General features: G+C 53.2%; 1 non-coding gene across 1 annotated transcript; it reads left to right on the top strand.

Annotated features, from left to right (window-relative positions):
- The first annotated feature begins 1,903 nt into the window (after window positions 1–1,903).
- TRNAF-GAA lies at window positions 1,904–1,976 on the top strand. Its single transcript has one exon. It is a non-coding gene; the product is annotated as a tRNA-Phe (tRNA).
- The last annotated feature ends 4,024 nt before the right edge of the window (window positions 1,977–6,000 follow it).

Below are 6,000 nucleotides of genomic sequence, written 5' to 3'. Positions count from 1 at the left end.
CAAAGATCAGTCCCTGACCCTGTGGCCCAGACATCCTCATTCACATCAAGCTTCAAGTTGAGAATCATTTCCCATTCCTGCTCTGTGGGAGGGGAGACTTTTAAACGCGCTCTCTGTGCGACTGCACATGTCTAAGCAAAGAGAACGAACCCCCCAATCCCCCCTGTGCTTTGGGAGCCAGGTTTGCTGTGGGAATTCTGTAGATCAGATGACCTCATGCCTGGGCATTGTGATTCTTTACCAGTTTCTCTGACACTGGGGCAGTTTTGTGCTCACAGCTGTGATGGCCAAGTGGTTAAGGTGTTCAAGTCGAAATCCAATAGGGTTCCCCTATACAGGTTCAAATCCTGCTCTCAGTGAGGCCTGTGTTTTAGCCAGTCTCTCACCCGGGCAATACCTCTGTACAGCCCCCTGAGCCACTCTCAATTCTCTCCCCACCACAAGTAAATCCTGTTCTGCTCCTTTCATAGAGATCCCTGGGACACCCCCTCACACTGTGTCCCTGAGGGGTCAGGCAAACTCTCAGCGCCTGAAGCCTCTGCCACTCACCTGGTGCCCCATAGATCAGCCATAGCCCTGGTTCTGCTCCTCTCCCTAGAGTGTGAAAGGAGCCAAGTCAGCGACTCCATGGGAGCTACGGGGCTGCAGAACCAACAGAGGAAAAATAGGTGCTCAGCGCCCACTGGCAGCCAGCTCCCCCCCACACACACTACAGGCCTTGCCGACAAGCTCCTCCTCTTCCCCTTCAGCACCTCCCACTTGCCAGTGATCAGCTGTTCAGTGGGGTGCAGGAGGCGCTGGGTGGGGAGGGGGAGGAGCAGGGAGAGGAAGAGGTGGGGCAGGGAGAGGAATGGGGCAGGAAGGTGCAGGGTGGGAAGAGATGGGACAGGGGTGGGGGCTTGGGGGAAGGGGTGGAGTGGGGACAGGGCCTGGGAAGGAAAGGGGGGGCTTTGTCACAGACCCCTCTAGGGCCGGCCCTGAAGGGAAGCACTGACTCTCACAGTGACAATACAACTGACCGGCCTTGCGGGGGAGGCTGAGGGAGATCCGCACTCATCAGGTCTCTTCTCTCCCCCACGGTGAGCCAGACACTGCTCTCTCCTGGCTCTCACTCTAGCAGCTGGACTCCATGGGAGCCATTTCCCCACAGGAAGTGCATTGAGTGCCCCTGTGGTGCTGGGGGGCTGGTGCTGCTGCTGCCTGTGGGGCTGGCAGGGGGGCTGATGTCTGCACAGACTCTCAGCTGCCAGGCCGGAGGGGGCACTTGGGACCTTACCAGACTGGCTCAGTGAAGACGGGGGGTTGACAGAGCAATACAGACGCTCTCCAGAGCACGGAGCAGCAGCCGCCCATGCAGCCAGGCAATGAGCATTTCCCACAGCCTGGAGCCGAGGGGGAGGCGGCAGCTGCTGTTCCAGCTCTTCGGGGACAGGCCCTGTCCGCCAACAGCCACTTCTTACTCCCCACAGCTAAGGGCACCGGGTTCCTCCGGTGGGGGTGTGGAGCAGCCGTTCGTTTTCCTGTTCGCACTCCTCTGCCATGTGAAAATCGGGAAGGGGAGGCAGAAGCCCCACGTCCCTCCCAAAATGATACCCAGTGGGGGAAGGTAGGACAACAGGGTGGGGCGGCAAGTGGTGGCCAGACTCTTGCTGCCAGGGTCTAGTCTAGCTCAGGGTCGAGCTCAACTTCCTCCCCACGTCACTGGCACCCTGTCCCCTTCCACCGCCAGGTCAACCCGGGCACTAGGGCAGGAACAGGGTGAGGCAGCAAGTCAAGCTGAGCAAGGCAGGCAAAAGTGAGTCTTGTCTTCATGGGCCGCTCACAATGACGTCCTTTTTGTGTGCAACTGCTGCAAAAACCTCCTGGGCAGAGAAGCAACAGGCTAAAATAATGCCACACAGCTGCCAAAGTAGCTCAGTTGGGAGAGCATTAGACTGAAGATCTAAAGGTCCCTGGTTCAATCCCAGGCTTTGGCAGGTCTTTTCATCCCTCATTGTGCAGTGGTGGCTTGTTTTCTGGGAGCATAGTGGTGTCTGCACACAAGATGAGCAGGGCTGCCCTAGAAGATTTAGGAGATCTGGAACAAAGCAATTTTGGGGGCCCCTTCCATTAAAAAAAAGTTACAATACTGTATTCTCATGGGGCCCCTGTGGGGCCTGGGGCAAATTGCCCTGCTTGCCTCCCCTCTGGGTGGCACTGAAAGCGAGTCTCTGATCTTGGGCTCTGCAGTAGGAAAACATAGAATGGGCTTCTGCCCCTAGTTGGCCCACCTGACCTTTGACAAGGAGAGATGGGAGCTGTCATTCCCAACATGGCAGGAAGAGAGTGAGGCAGGGTGACCCTCAGGAATGGTGCCAGAGGGCTGCTGGGCAGGGATTGGGGGTGAAAACTCCTCTGTGCGGCTGAGCAAGGGCAGTACCAGGGAAGGGGCATCTGTAAAAGTGGCCGTGTGGAAGGTGGAAGGGATTTGGGGGCCCAAGAGGAGGCGCTTGATGTTCACTGCCTTGGAGCAGCTGGACTTGGACATGGTGGGTGTTCAGGAAATGCACATTCATGACTTTAGGGTAGCTCAATGGGCAGAGGGTGATTGGAGGAAGGGCCTCCTGGCCAGGGAAGAATGATGGGGCTGGAGTCTTGTCCTTCACATTCGTGGTGCCAGTACAGAAGGTGCTGGAGCTCCCACCAGGGAGGGCATTACTGGTAGCTTTGTGCTCTGTGGCACTGGTTACTGCTATATTAGTGTGTATGGTCCCCACTTAAGGCATGAGAGGAAAGATCAAAGGCTCCCTTCCTCTGCACTGCATGATGTTTGGTGTTGGGGGGGATTTTAATTGTCAGCCGGCCTGAGCACCGCTGGTCCCATTTTACCAACCATCAGAGGAAACATTTTTACAATGAGCACTACCTGGCACAGGTCTGTGGTGAAGTCAGCTTAGAGGAGCTCACTCCAGCCACAGAGGGGGTTCACCTTTCTGCGGGGACAGACCAGGACTCGCATTGACCGGATTTATGCTTAGCTTTTGTGTCTTTAGCATGTTGCTTCTCAGATTCTTTCTTGGCCTGACTTGTTAGACTTTGACACTTAACAGGCCAGAGTTTGTGCACCTCCCTATTATCCTCACTAGGATCTGATTTCCAAATTTTGAGGAATGACTTTTTGCCTCTAATGGCCTCCATTACTCTGCCATGTACCCAGAGTGGCGTTCCGCTGGTCGTCCTATTGTCGTTTTTGATTTAGGGCAAACGTTTCATCTGAGCCTCTAATTGCAGTGTTTTTAAACGGTCTGCATGCTGCTTGCAGGCACCTAACACTTGTAACAGCAGCTCCTTTTAATTCCCATCCAACCATCTGTACTTATGCCGATAGGTCGACTTTAGGTCATTAACTCTGAGCGGTAGCTGAGAAGATGGTAAATTGGGCAGAAACCCATTTGACAAACCTCTTCATTTCCTCGTTATTTCCTGACTTCTTCATTCATCCCCTTTTCCTTATTTCCTGGCTGAGGCGGCGGCCTGCCAGGGAGCTTCCCGGCACCTCTGGCTGCCTGGGCTGAAGGCAAGAGGCAGGCCTAGGCGTGGTGAGGGCCTCCTGTCCCGGAATGAGGCTGCAGTGCTTCCTGGTCCCCTTTTCCCACCCACACGGGCAGGCGGCTGCTGCGGGAGAACACGAGGGAGGCTCTCGGGATGCTAGGCAGCGCTGTGTGGCTGTCAGGGGAAAGAGCCTTCTTCTCTAAAGATGGCTGGCAGATAGGTGGTGCTCAGCTCTGTAAGCGACCTCCCCAGTAGCCTCGCTGCCAGGGGTGCAGACATTTCTGTAAGGTACAGAAAGAGGTTATTTGGCTTCCAAGTTAATATGAGAAATATCCATTTAGGAGATGGAATTTCCATTCTTTCACAGTGGCCTAATGGATAAGGCAATGGCTTTCTAAGTCAGAGATTGTGGGTTCAAATCCCATCTGGGGTAAAAAGCTCCCTCTATATTGCAAGAATATCTTGGCCTTATTTTCACCAAGGAAGCTGGGAGATGTTTGAACACAAAATACTGGATCTTGGGAACAATCCCCCAGAAATGGCAACTTGACAAATGCTTTCTAAACCCCTCAGTAACAAACAGTTAATACTAGTGTTTGTCTGAGACTAGAGGGAAGGGGAGTGTTTACTCTGACACCTCAGTGAGTGAAACAGACGGAAAGAGCAAGGCTGTTCTGAAAGAGAATGGATCTGTCTGGAGACAAAGCAGCCCCTGAGAATGAGCAACAGTGTGAAAAGAAGAGGTTAAAATGTGTGTTAGGGCTTGGCTACACTTACAAATTTGCAGCGCTGCAGCAGGGTGTGAAAACACACCCTCTGCAGCGCTGCGCATGCGCTGGCTAAGCGCGCGCCAGCGCGCAGCCGCCAGCGCGCGCGCCCCAGCGCGCGCCCCACATATTCCAGGGAGAGCAGAGGACTGGAGCTGAGCGGCTCAGCAGCCTCCCAGTTTTCCAGCACACTAGCTTCAAAAAGCGAGCCGCGGCCAGCGCCGCGCGGCAGCGCTTTTGAAGTTTAAGTGTAGCCATAGCCTTAGAGGGTTTATCCCTTCACCCTCCCATTACCTGGTCCTTCTTGCGTACACACAGAGCAGCAATACCCAAAGTGCGAAGGTGCAAACAATTAGATGTTTATTGGATTGAACTTCCAGCAAGCAATGATTCCAGTTTCCTTCCTCAGTGTCCCCCTCCCAGCCCTGACGCCACAGAGCCTTGCCTGTGTCCCTGTTCCCATTCTCCCCCTTAGCAAAGCATAGGACATGTGGTGACACATTTCCTGATAGGGCCAGGCATCAAGGTGGAAGGTGTTGATATTCCATTTGTCCCACTGCCCCGTGTGTAGTACAGTGCCCTGCACCTTCTCTCATACGGGGCTGCCACACCTGTTCCAATTAGCGTTCCAGACTTCCCACTATAGTGGGCCCAGGAAGGTTGGGTCCAAGTTGTCTAGTACAGGGGGGAGGGGCTTACTCCATTACTTCTAGGTTATTTCCATAGGCAACGTCACACAAGTATACTTAGCAATACACCAGCCACTGTAACAATCCACAGCTACACCGAGAGACCTGAGCACTGCCGCAAGGTCCAACATCCTGGCCACCACCGAAACACCTCCTCTCCTCCTTCGACGGGGTCAAGCTCTTAACATGCCCAGTTGCTGGCAGTTGCAATATGCTGCCGCTGCAGGTTTTCGTGCTTTTGTCCATATCATAAGTCCATTGAATGTCCACAGAGAAATGGGTTATTGTCCAAACCAACTTAACCTCATGGTGTGGAATCAGGTTGTATGCGCTGGTTCGATTATTCACAGCAGTAAGATTCACAGATCTATCTGTGTGCCAAAGCCCAGAGAGCAGTGTGTAGTGTGGAATTTGGTTGGGGTGGTGTAATTGTGCCCCCGGTAATATGTACATTTCCAGCAAAACACCTCATACACAGTACACCCAATTGTCCACCCCTTGCCATGGGCCACTGGGTGTGCTCCTCCATGGCCATCAGGGAGGGGCACATTCAAACATCTTCTCTGGATTTACACCATTTTACACACCCCTCCATTGATTCCCAGCGAGCAAATCCCCTTCTCATTATTCCCATAGGGCTTGTGGGGCCCACCTTAGCTGCCGATTCACTTCCAGATACCACGGTAGCTATTACACAGGTGCTGGCCTCCTAGTTGTGCATTTTGAATTTCCATACACATCTTCCCCCAGGTCAGCCTTTTGAAGCCATCCCCACCCACGTCATGAGGTTTTCTGTTCATTGAAACACAACAATGCTAACAACAAGACAAACACCACAAAACATAGATTCATGGTATTCTGGGTTAGTCTTTTGCTGGCACCAGCTTGCTTGTAGAGTGTCTGAAAAACAAAAGAAACAATTTCCACACACACACCCCCGGTGGGGACAGATTAGTACTTAATAATAATAATACCACTTCCTTTTACAAATTTCCTTGCTAATTGCAGGAAAA

This window comes from Mauremys reevesii, linkage group 12 (genome assembly GCF_016161935.1).
Source record: "Mauremys reevesii isolate NIE-2019 linkage group 12, ASM1616193v1, whole genome shotgun sequence".
NCBI lineage: Eukaryota > Metazoa > Chordata > Testudines > Geoemydidae > Mauremys > Mauremys reevesii.
The sequence above is the reverse complement of the archived record's forward strand: the minus strand, read 5'-3'. Positions and strand labels throughout refer to the sequence as shown.